The following is a 12987-nucleotide window of genomic DNA, read 5'->3' as shown; positions in this document are numbered from 1 at the left end:
TATGATGCCTCCAGTTTTGATCTTTTTCAAGATTGTTTTCACTACTTGAGGTATTTTCTGGTTCCAGAAAATTCTAGAATTGTTCTTATTGGTTCTGTAAAAAATGCTATTGGGATTTTGATAGGGGTCATATTAAATCTAGAGCTAGCTTTGGACTGTATAGATATTTAATGGTATTAAGTCTTTTAATTCATGACCATAAGATAATCTATTTATTTGTGTTTTCTTTATTCTTCTAATCAGTGTTTTATAATCTTCAGTGTGCAAGTCCTTCACATCCTTGGCTAAATTTTTTCCTAAGCATTTTATTATTTAAGATGCTATTGAAATTGAGATAGTTTTCTCATTTCCTTTGCAATTAGTTGGTTATTAGTGTACTGAAACACAACCGATTTTGTATCCTGCAACTTTTCTAAATTCAATTATCAGTTCTAACATTTTTTGGTGGAGCCTTTAGGGTTTTCAACATTTAAGATCATGTCAGGTGCAAAGAGAAACTATTGTACTTCTTCCTTTCCAATCTGGATGGTTTTTGGGTTTTTTTGTTTTCTGTTTTTTTTTTGTTTTGTTTTGTTTTGTTTTTTCTTGGCTAACTGCTCTGGCTAGCACTTCCAATAATGTGTTGAATAAAAGTGGTAATATTGGACATCCCTTGTCCTTTTCCTGATCTTAGTAGAAAAGCTTTGGTTCTTAATCATTGAGTATAATATTAACTGTGAACTTGTCAGATATAGCCTTCATATTAAGGTAATCTCTCTTGATTCCTACTTTTTAGCATAGTGTTGAATTTTATACATTTTTTTTTTGCATCTATAGAGATGATCATGCAACGTTTAGCTTTCTTTCCATTTATCTGGTGTATTATATTGATTTGTGTATGTTGAACCATCTTTGCATTCCAGGGATAAATCCTACTTGGTTGAAGTGGGTGATCCTCTTAAGGTGCTGTTGAATTAAGCTTACTAGTATTTTGTTAAGAGTATTTGCATCTGGGGGGCGCCTGGGTGGCTCAGTGGGTTAAGGCCTCTGCCTTCGGCTCGGGTCATGGTCCCAGGGTTCTGGGGTCGAGCCCCGCATCAGGCTCTCTGTTCGGCGGGGAGCCTGCTTCCTCCTCTTTCTCTGTCTCTCTCTGCCTGCCTCTCTGCCTACTTGTGATCTCTGTCTGTCAAATAAATAAATAAAATATTTTTTTAAAAAAATAAGAATATTTGCATCTGGGGTGCCTGGTTGGCTCAGTGGGTTAAGTCTCTGCCTTCATCTCAGGTCTTGATCTCAGGGCCCTGGGGTCGAGCCCCACATTGGGCTCTCTGCTCAGTGGGGAACCTGCTTCCCCACCCCACTGCCTGCCTCTCTGCCTATTTGTGATCTCTGTCTGTCAAATAAATAAATAAAATGTTTAAAAAAAAATTTTGTATCTATGTTCATCAGGGCTATTGGCCTATAGTTTTCTTTTGTTGTGGTTTCTTGTCTGGTTTTGGTATCAGGTTAATGGTCTCACAAAATAAGTCTGCAAATGTTCCCTCCTCTTTGACTTTTCTGAACAGATTTAGAATTGGCATTAATTCTTTAAATGTTCGGTAGAATGCTTTGGTGAAGTCATCTAATCCTGGGTCTTTCTTTGTTGGGAGGTTTTGACTACTGATTCAATCTCCATACTAGTTATAGGTCCTTTCAGATTTTCTATTTACTCATGATTCAGTCTTGGCAAGTTGTATATTTCTAGGAACCTATCCATTTCTCTAGGTTATCCAGTTTCATGGTGTGTAATTGTTTTTTTTGTTTTGTTTTAAATTTTTTTTTTAAGATTTTATTTATTTATTTGTCAGAGAGAGAGAGAGCCAGAGCAAGCACAGGCAGAGTGGCAGACAGAGTCAGAGGGAGAAGCAGGCTCCCTGTGGAGCAAGGAGCCCGATGTGGGACTCGATCCCAGGACGCTGGGATCATGACCTGAGCCGAAGGCAGCTGCTTAACCAACTGAGCCACCCAGGCGTCCCCATGGTGTGTAATTGTTATACTGGTCTCACAGTTCTTTGTATTTCTTTAGTAACAGTTATAATGCCTCCTTTTTCACTTCTGATTTTACTTGTCTTCTCTCTTGCTTAATCAAAAGGAAGGGTTTTAATTTTGTTTGTTTTCAAAAATCCAACTCTTAGTTTCATTGATTTCTTCTAGTTTTTCTAGTTTTTTATTTCCCTCCTGGACTACAAGGTTTCTGCTGAAAAATCTGCTCAATAACATGTTGGTGATTGCCTTGTATGATTTTTTTTTCCTCTTATTGGTTTTAAAAGTATCTCTTGGTCTTTAATTTTAGACAGTTTTATTATATGTATCTTGGAGAAGATCATTTTGGATTGAAATTGTGGGGTATATATTTAGATAGACATTGGATGTGGACTTGAATGTTGAAGTATTTTCCCAGATTTAAGAAGTTCTCAGCCATTACTTCTTTATATAAGCTTTTCTGTCCCCTTCATCTTTTGCCCTAGACTTTAATAATTCATAGATTACTTCTCTAATGATATCCTCTAGTTCACAGAGATTTTCTTTGCTCTTTTTCATCCGTGGATGATTTCAAAAGACCTACTATTTTATACTCTCTCTTCTGATTGACCTATTCTGTTGCTGATACTTTCTATTGTTTTTTTGTTTGTTTGTTTGTTTCACTCATTGTATTCTTTGGCTCCAGAATTTGTTTGGTGTTTTCAGTGATTTCTATCTATATGTTAAACCTTTCATTTTATTGATTTATTGTTTTCTTGATTTCATTAAACTGTTTTTTATTTTATTATAGCTCATTAAGCTTTCTTAAAACTGCTATTTTGGGGGCACCTGAGTGGCTCACTTAGCTAAGTGTCTACCTTTGCCTCAGGTCATGATCCCAGCATCCTAGGATAGAGCCCTGCACCAGGCTCCCTGCTCAGCAGGGGGTCTGCTTCTCCCTCACCTGCTCTCCTTGATCATTCTTTCTCTCTCTCCCTCAAATAAATAAATAAAATCTTTTTTTAAAAACTGCTATTTTGAATTCTAAATCAGGCAAATCACAGATCTCTAATCTTTGGATTACTGGAACATTATTGTACTCCTCTGGTGGTATCATATTTCCTTCATTTTTCATGTTCTTTAAAATAAAGTTTGATTTACTGTTTTTGGATTTAAAGGAGTCACCTCCTTCAGTCTTTATTGACTGGTTTGAGAGAAATACCTTGTCAGCCCTACTACAGATTCTCTGAGATTTTCTCAGCCCTTCTGTACAGGTACACCTGTTCCACACTTCTAACTCCCTCTTATGACAGAATTCTTAAGCTTGTATGCATTTTCTTGATCCTGAAAAGCCAGGTTGTGTGCTAACAGTCTCCTCTTTGCTTTCTCTAGCATGATGCTGAGTGCTCAAGTTTGTGGTTTCTCCCAGTCCCACGTATTTGAACCAACTTTCTGCACACGCTCTCCAGCTGTCCGAAAAAGCTCTCTCTTCACCCACAAGAACATGGCCAGGGAGCCAGCCAAGGAGTGGGATTGTATATAGATCAAGTGCACAGAGCACTAAGAGCACTCTGTTAGTGAGTTGGGGGATTCCCAGCAGCTCATGGGAGGCCTGAAGGAGACTGTGATGTGGTTAGCAGGATCCACATTCCTTTGATTTGTTCCATTCTGGACCCTGTCTGCTGTTCTCCCAGCCACTCAACTCTCCCCATCATTCTGCCCACAACTCAATACCTGGATATGGCAAGAGTTAAGTGGGCCTCTTTAGCAGTATCTTGAAGCTAAACATTCACTTATACTTTGACTTCCTCCTTTGGGAGAAATCACAGATCAAGAAGGCCTGAGCTGTGCTGTACTGGGGAAGGGATGATGTGGGTAAAGTCAAGCTATCCATCTTACCTTCTTAAAATGTGTCCAATCTCAAAATTTTTGTTCCTGCAGTATGCTAGAACTTCACTACTGGACTCCTGGACTTGCACAAAGTTTCTGTCATCTGTGAATGACTGCAACATCAGTGTTCTTTGAGGGAAAGATGATAGAAAACTCCAGCTCCACCATTTTCATGACAGCACTCTCCTTTTGATGCGTTACAATGTTCTAACATGTTAGCCACAGATCAGAGTTTAGCTCCAGTTCTAGCTCCTCTCAGATGGCCCAGCATTCAGTATTTCTAAGCTATTGTATTCTCATCAAAGAGGCTCATATTAGGATCAGGGATATTGCACTGAGACACCAAAACAAAATATAATTTCACTGCTTCTTGAATAATTAATTCTCCCCAGACATGATAAGCATTCAACAACAAAAACAAAAAGTTCAAATAAGCTCATGATGTTTGCAATGTCACTTTCTTTTTTATGATATGTTATAGTGAAGCTACTTTCAAAAATTATATATGAAGCTATTTTTTTTATAAATGGCCTTTATTTTTTCACAAGAGAGCTAAAATAGTGAAAATCCCCAAATGTAAGATTACTGCACTTACCTTGGTAGCTAATTTACTTTACTGGTTTACTTACTGGTTAACATTTCCTACCTAGTAGTCCTGACTCCAAAGGAAATCATGTCCTCAGGTATGGCTACATAGAACGAGAGGGAAGATACTGCCCCTTCTCCTGAAGCAAATGGGTCTCTAATACACAGTATATCTCTTTGCATACCTTAAGAAAAATATGCTGCATTGGTTCACATATGGTTTATCTGTTTATTTAAAAATAAACATTTAAAAGTTCTAAGCAATCTTTAATTTTGAGGATCTCCTAAAAAGTAAAGACTAGGGATGCCTGGGTGGTTCAGCTGGTTAAGCTGCCTTCGGCTCAGGTCATGATCCCAGCATCCTGGGATCAAGTCCCACATCTGTCTCCTTGCTCAGCAGGGAGCCTGCTTCTCCCTCTGCCTCTGCCTGCCATTCTGTCTGCCTGTGCTCACTCTCTCTGACAAATAAATAAATAAAATCTTTAAAAAAAAAAATAAATAAAGTCTAGCAGCAAAAATATGGAAAGTATCAAGAACAGGAATAGAAAAAAGGCAGAATACAATAAATTAAATTGAATAGAATAGAAAATATAAATCAAGAGGAGAATTACATAAAACATAATAACACAAGCAATACTAAGACATATTTAATTTTTAAATCTAGTACCTCCAGATACTTTATGTATATATATTGTCTTTAACTGTCAAAATAATTTTGAAAGATAGGCATTACTAACCATTATTTTAAAAGTAAATAAACAGGATCAGAGAAAGTTCAATCAGTTGAATGAACTTACAGAGGCAGTAAGTGATAAGGCCTAAATTTAAAAAAAGTTTTTCTGAATTGAAACCCTATAATTTTTCTACATAGAATATGTGTAAAAATAGATTTCCAGATTATTTTTATTTGCAAACCAGAATACATGGCATTAGGACAATTGGTTGACATGGATAAAATAAAAATGGATTCCCAACTCACATCATGTATCATTAAAAAAAAAAAAAAAAAAAGCAAGGTGCTAGGCCTCAATGCAAAAAGTATACATTTTAAATTTAGAAATACTTAAGAGAGTAGTTTAATGCATCAAAACAGGGATCAGCTAACTAAATATGAAAAGAACAAGTCATAAAAAAAAAAGATCTGGATTACACAGTATTTAAATTTTAAAATTTCCAAAAAAATACATTTTAAAATTTTCAAGAAGAACACATACTATAAACATAGTAAAAATGCAAGCCACAGGCTAGCCAGTTTGTGATTAAAACCAAAACAGATTATGTGATGGCAGCAAAATGGCAGAACAGGCAGCTCCAAGCTCTCATTCTCTTACAGAAATACCAAAAACAAGCAGAAACTATCAGACCCAATAAGATACTCATTTATTTGTCCCCAAAGGATAAAATCCTGTAGTTGATATTGTGAAAAGATCAGCTGAAGGTGATATTCTCTTCTTATGTCCCTGTGGTTGGGAAATATTTATCGGCCAATTACCAACCTTTTCCTTCCACAGAAACATCCCCACCACCTCTACTACTCTACCCCAAGCAACATCCATCATTCATCACCACCTGGCATATTATCCGAGTATTTATTTGTTTACTTATCTCTCCTCTAAGATACAAAATACTGTGTCCTGATTAGAATACAAAAGGTTTCTGTCTGTTTCAATCCTTCATATAGTAGGTGCTAGATAAATATTTGTTGCATTTTAGGGGGTTCCAGAGACTTTGAGGCTGCTCAAGGAAAGATAAGATCAGGACATGGTGGTAGGAGACACAAGCTTTATTTGGTTAACACTTTAACTGGTTTGGATGTAGAGGAAAACACTCACAGCGTGAGACTTCTCAGAGGCCTTGGAAAGCCACCAACCAAAAGGGGAGGGCAACAAGGGAATTCCTGGGGGAAAGGAGATTCCAGTTGGAAGGTTTGCATATCTAGGTGTTATCACTCAGCAGCAAGTAGGCAGACTGAGTCAGAGAGCCCCCAAAGGCAGCAGTGGCTTGGGATCTTAATTGTCCTGGGCTTTCCTTATCTATTAAGCAAAGTTTACAAGTGAAGCACAGTTTTGCGGGATATGCAAAGCAAGCAAGTTCTAAATGGCTAAAAATATGTTTATTTGGACTATGCTTAAAACAATTGGGTGTGTAAAACAAACAAACAAACAAACAATTGGAAGTGTAAAAGTTTGAGCTAATGAGTCTCAGTCTGCTGTGAAGAAGTATACAACCCTGGGTCCAACCTAGGGTCTAATATACATCTTAGCCTCATTACATGTTATGCATGAAATGAACAGAACATCAAAACAAATAAAAGACAAGTTAATTTCTCCATAACTGATTCTGCCACAAAATTAACAAATGAATAAATGTTTGAATTAATGAATACATATTAGGTGGACTAAAGCCTGCAGATTAAGATAAAATGGGGGGGGGGGCGCCTGGGTGGCTCAGTGGGTTAAGCCTCTGCCTTTGGCTCAGGTCATGATCTCGGGGTCCTGGGATCGAGTCCCGCATCGGGCTCTCTGCTCGGCGGGGAGCCTACTTCCTCCTCTCTCTCTTTCTGCCTGCCTCTCTGCCTACTTGTGATCTCTCTCTGTCAAATAAAATAAAATCTTAAAAAAAAAAAAAAAAGATAAAATAGGGGAAGAATAATAGCCTACATACATTTAATACTAGATGGGTTTGTATACACACCCATAGCCAGTATAGATAAATAAATTAATCCTAATATGTGAAACAATCCAATAGATATTTCACATATACGGTCTCATTCAGTACTATGTTGCTGATCCTGCAATATGAAATTATTATCCTCATTTTATAAATGAAGAAATGTGGATTCCAAAAAAATAACACAACTTGCTAAAAACCATGCCACTAGTAAGTGACAGAGTGGTATTCAAATCTTTGCTCACTTGAATGCAAGTTTACATTTTTTCCATTAAACTACAATTTCTTCTCTTGGTACTCATCTACAAAGTATTCTTTCAGAGTTAAATAATATCAGTGTTACACCCGCAGAGGAGATTTCTCTTCCCAGAACTTTTGAAATCTTCCTTTCTTAATTAGCTGTGACTAACTTGTTCACTGGCATATGTGATCTTTTAAAAAATAATTAACATGAGACACACTTTAACTCCAGTCTTAAAAGAATTCACAAAATCATAGAACAATTCACAAGTCAATCATTTACAGAACCAAATTAGATTCAATAATAAAATGCTTGTGGAAGGATAAGATGGCTAAATTACGGAAACATCAATGTTTGAAGAACCTTCCAGAAACATGGAACGAAAGTGTAAAAAAAAACGGCAATCCATGTTAAATTTCAAAATTACTTTTCATAATTTAGAAAATGGAAAAAGACAAAAACATGCAACTCCCAAGAGCAAAAGAACTCCTCTATGGAAATATTTTAATATTTAGTGCCACATTAGGGACAGGAATCTTTGTGTCTCTTATCAGCAGTGTTAAAATACACTTCACTGAACTTAGCTGTCTCCCTGAGATTTTGGACTATTTGTGCCACACTGATGATCATTGCCATTCTTACACATGCAGGGCTGGGGCCAACCTTCCTTAAGAGAGCACCAAATTATTTTTTCTTTTTCTTTTTTTTTTTTTAATTAAATTTTTTTATTTTTTATAAACATATATTTTTATCCCCAGGTGTACAGGTCTGTGAATCGCCAGGTTTACACACTTCACAGCACTCATCAACAAATTATTTTTTCAAAAGATCTCTTGGATACTCTGTTTCTTTCCTCAGTCTTTGGATCAAACTTTTTGTTTATCTTTTAAGAATAGCTGCTCAAACCTTATTACTATCTGGCTGTAGGTATGTATCATAGCTTTTTCTATGCAAGGTTCTAGATGTTTTGGACCACAGCTGGGGCAGTAGAGAGGTTAGAATATTAGCTGGCAGAGATACAAAACAGAGGATTATGAAAAAAATAATTTTGTAAATTTCTTGTTTACTTGTGTAAGCAGTTTCCTTTTGACAGTAACCATCAAGAACTTGAAGACATCACCATTAAAATCATTAAATTAAAATGCACTGTCATTTCAAATATGAAGTCTCTTTTCACCTTCAAAATTAATTTTTGAAATTGTATATATTCTAGAATAATTTTGTTGAGCTCCATGAAAGATTAAGTTGGGATTCTTATTGTGATGGAATTTTATTTGGAAGTATATTTCAAAAGAACTGACGTCTTTAGAATGATGATTATAGCTTTCTCTAGATTAAACTTTTTGGGGAGGAAGGGGTCCTTCCATAAACTTTAGTTTTCTCCATAAAATTCTGCACACTTCCTGTTATATTTACTCCATAATCATTTATAATTTTTTTTTGCTATGTCAATTTAGAAAATCCAAGAGACTATAGAAAGAAAATCATATCATCTGCAAATAAAAGCAGTTTATTTATTCTTAAAAAAATTTTTTTAAGATTTTTATTCATTTGATGGAGACCGAGACAGTGAGATAGGGAATACAAGCAGGAGAAGTGACTCCTTGCTCAGTAGGCACTACCTCCCAGGACCCTGGGATCATGACCTGAGCCAAAGGCAGATGTTTAACAACAGAGCCACCCAGGCGCCCCCCTTCTTTTTAAATTCTTAAAATTAAAGAAACATCATTTTTCTTTCTTATAACATTGGTTCAAGTTCATTTTCAAAGAAAAGGAATCCTTATATCCTTATCTTGCTCATGACTCCCATGAGAATACTTCTATGTGTTTATATTAAAGATGATGTTTGCTGTAGGTGGTTGGAAAATGTCCATTATTTAATTAAAGCATCATCATCTTTTCTCAATTTGCTAAGATTTTCCTTAATTATGACAGAATACTGAACCTATCTTTTGCTTCTTTTATGATAATTACAATTTCTTCTTTAATCAATGAATTTAGGGTATGTTTTTATCTTTTTCTAGCTTAACTTTCTCTTTTTTCTGTCAATATACATAACAGTTAATCAATTTTGTTTATCTTTTCAAAAACCCAGCTCTTTGTTTTGTTGGGGGGTTTCCATTTGTTTGTTTTGTTTTTCTACTGCTTTTCCAGTCTTTATGTATTTTTCTTTAGGAGCCCATAAGCTCTTGCTCCCTCTGGTGTCTGACTTCCACTAGGGGCCAGGTCAAAGAAGGATGCTCTATTGTTCTTCCCGTGGAGAAGCCTCAAATACTTAACTTCTCCCAATTTAGCAGAGCTGTGCTGGGCATGCAGCTAGCCATCTTCCTGCTTCCTGTGTCCTTAGCTCATGAACTATGGTCATTCCTTTGGTGCCCCATGTAAGCTGAGACATAAACCAGCCCCTCCAACAGCTCCCAGATAGGTCAAAGCCTTTGTGGCATACTCTACTTTTCTCTCTGAAAGAGGCCAAGGTGATCTCTTTTGGTGCTGAGCTGTGTGGCTTCTAGGTAGTTATAGAAGAGAAAACAGTTTCTCTAGAGCCTGCAGCGTCTCAGTTGCCTTCAGCTCAAAATAGCACACATGCCAAAATGGTGCATTTTGGGGACATTTGTTCTAAATCCCTTCAGTCCCACCTTTGAAACTTTAAAGAAATTTCACAGTCCAGAAGCTAAACTGATAGACTAGTCTGTACCTCAATGAACCAGCCTCAGTCTTGAGAATAGATCAATTGAGTTAAGCAGCTATATCTCATTTCAGGAGGCAGTCTTGCAAGTGGGCTCCCAATGTTAGACCTATATTGGGCAAGTAGTCAGGTAATTAATAAGAGCCATCTCTATAGAAACAAAAGAGAAACAAAGGTTAATGATTGGAGCAAATTATAAACCCAGTGTCTGAGTCCTGAGTGCTGCCAGTGAGACTTCTAGATGTCAGACTTGAAGCATCTTCTGACAGAATAATGGCAGACAGTGGCAATCTGACAGATTTTCCTGGTTTAAAGTCTGAATGTCTCTAATGATCTTTCTGAGTGGCCCATATAGCAACAGGCACAAAGATCATCTAAACACAGGCTGTTGGAATGATTTCTCTGACATTAATATCATTATCTAGCTTCAGTTTGCAGGATTTCAGGGAAAAGGGCAGCTTTAGTTCTCAATGATTCCAAGTCAAAAGAAAGGGAGAAAACTGCAAATTTTAGGTTGGAAAATCTTAGTCAGATATCTGCGGAAAGCAGAATTCAGGATCCAGTCCAGTTTATAGGCAAACACAAGCCCTCAAACACAAAAGAACTTGACTCTAATATCCACAAAGGTGTGTTACTGAAACATAATTTTTCTCTCTAAAATCACCCTCATGTCCACCAAAGATAGCTAAGTTAAGACTAATTTGTTTGCAAAGTAAGTCTGGTTTCAAAAAAAAAAAAAACTTGGTATGATTATTTCTGTAAGTGCAGCAAGAAAAGTGAGTGACCATATAGGTTCTTTTTAAAACTACTGTGCTAGAAGTTTTTATGAGGAATCATCAGATTGAACTTTTAACACAATCTGAGGCTAAGAAGTCAAGCCAAATACTTGCCATCAGACTTGCCAACAATATCTATATATTTAGGTAAATTCCTTCTTATCCAGTTCCCCAAAATATCCTGATGTTCCTGTGCTGCCAGGAAGCGACCTTCCTTTCTTACCTGGTGAGACTGCCAGGAACCCGAGAAGCAAGGTACCAGGCTGATTTTTCCAAGGGGCTTCACTGACTCTATAAAGTCAACTTTAGTTCATTAAAGCTGTCTGGTCATATTTGAGTCTATGTATCTCTGTCAAAAATGACAATGTAGGGGCACCAGGTGGCTCAGTGGGTTGAGCCTCTGCCTTTGGCTCGGGTCATGATCTCAGGGTCCTGGGATCGAGGCCCACATCAGGCTCTCTGCTGAGCGGGGAGCCTGCTTCTCTCTCTCTCAGCCTGTCTCTCTGCCTCCTTGTGATCTCTCTCTCTGTCAAATAAATAAATAAAATCTTTTTTTTAAAAAATGACAATGTAAGGGCACTTGCATGGCTCAGTCAGTTAAGCATCTGCCTTCAGCTCAGGTCATGATCCCAGGGTCCAGGGATCAAGCCCCACACTGGGCTCCTTGCTCAGCAGAGAGCCTGCTTCTCCCTCTCCATCTCACTCTCTTGCTCCCCCTGCTTGTGCACTCTTGCTCTATCTCTGTCAAATAAATAAATAAATAAAAATCTTTTTAAAAAATGACAATTACTGTCTAATAAAACCTGAGTCATAAGACCCTTCACGTGTGTATCAGTGAGTCATATGTTTGGAGGATGATTGCCAACATGTATCTTGGGGAGTAGAGATAAAGGACGTTTTGAAAGGAATTTTTATATGTTAATGTAAACTTATAGGATCCTGGGGATTGGGATAAGATTGCCTTTTGCCTTAGTAAAGTATTGACATCCAGGTAGCTGAGTTCCTAGAGAAAGGTCACTCTGCCTGTTTCAAGGACTTGGCAATAGGCTGTAAATAACAAGGAAATTTAATAATTTTTCTTCTGCCTTTGTTTCCCACATCACTGACCATGCATAAAATTCCTTCCAAAATCGCTTTTCCAGAAACCTTCTACAACTTTCTTTTTTTAATATGCAAATTTTGTCCTACACTTCCCCTTTTTAGTCAACCTCACTATTTATTTATTTATTTTCTTTTTTTTTTTAACTTTATTTCTTTTCAGTGTTGTAGGACAAATTTATTTTCTTTTTCTTTAACCAAAACAAGTCACTTCTAGTCTTTATACCTTTTCTTACCAAAAACACACATCTTAGTGTCTTTGCATACAGAGATTTTACCTTATCATTTCTAATAGCCTTAATTACATTTATTAGAATCCTTAACTCTCAGAAACCTTAATTTCTAATGAAAACTAAGAAGTAAACAAATGTGGACTGTTATACCAGCTCTCTTTAAATTGGTAAATTTCTGAATACTTTTCATAGTTTCTAGAACCATGTGTGTCTCCATAGTACAATCTTTCAATAAAGCACAAAATATGTTTACCAAGAGACCCAAATTTATCTTTAGTTTCTCCATAACCAGGAATTCAAAAGCAAATAAACCTATATTCAGTAAAGTTTCACTGTTTCATCTTATTTGGAAATGATGTAGATAGTTAAAGAATTTAACTTATCACTTAAGTTAGCAAATTTAAAGTTTTAAGTTACTAAAAAGGTTTGGTAAAATCATTTCTAAAGTTCACTTACAAACTTTTTATCTCATTTGCATCTATTCAATTTAATTGCTGTTAACAATTATGTTCAGATCACTCACATGAGACATCGACAAAGACGGGCATTATCCCAAACTGTTTGTTGTTGTTTTGTTGGGATTTTAAAATTTTTTTTTAATATTTTATTTATTTATTTGATAGAGAGAGATCACAAGTAGGCAGAGAGGCAGGTAGAGAGAGAGAGGGAAAAAGCAGGCTCCCTGCTGAGCAGAGAGCCAGATGCGGGGCTCGATCCCAGAACCCTGAGATCATGACCTGAGCTGAAGGCAGAGGCTTTAACCCACTGAGCCACCCAGGCACCCTGTGGTTTAAAATTTTTTTAACAGTTACAATATACACTTATTTG

This window comes from Neovison vison, chromosome 4 (genome assembly GCF_020171115.1).
Source record: "Neovison vison isolate M4711 chromosome 4, ASM_NN_V1, whole genome shotgun sequence".
Taxonomy (NCBI): Eukaryota; Metazoa; Chordata; class Mammalia; order Carnivora; family Mustelidae; genus Neogale; species Neogale vison.
Note: the sequence above shows the minus strand (reverse complement) of the source record.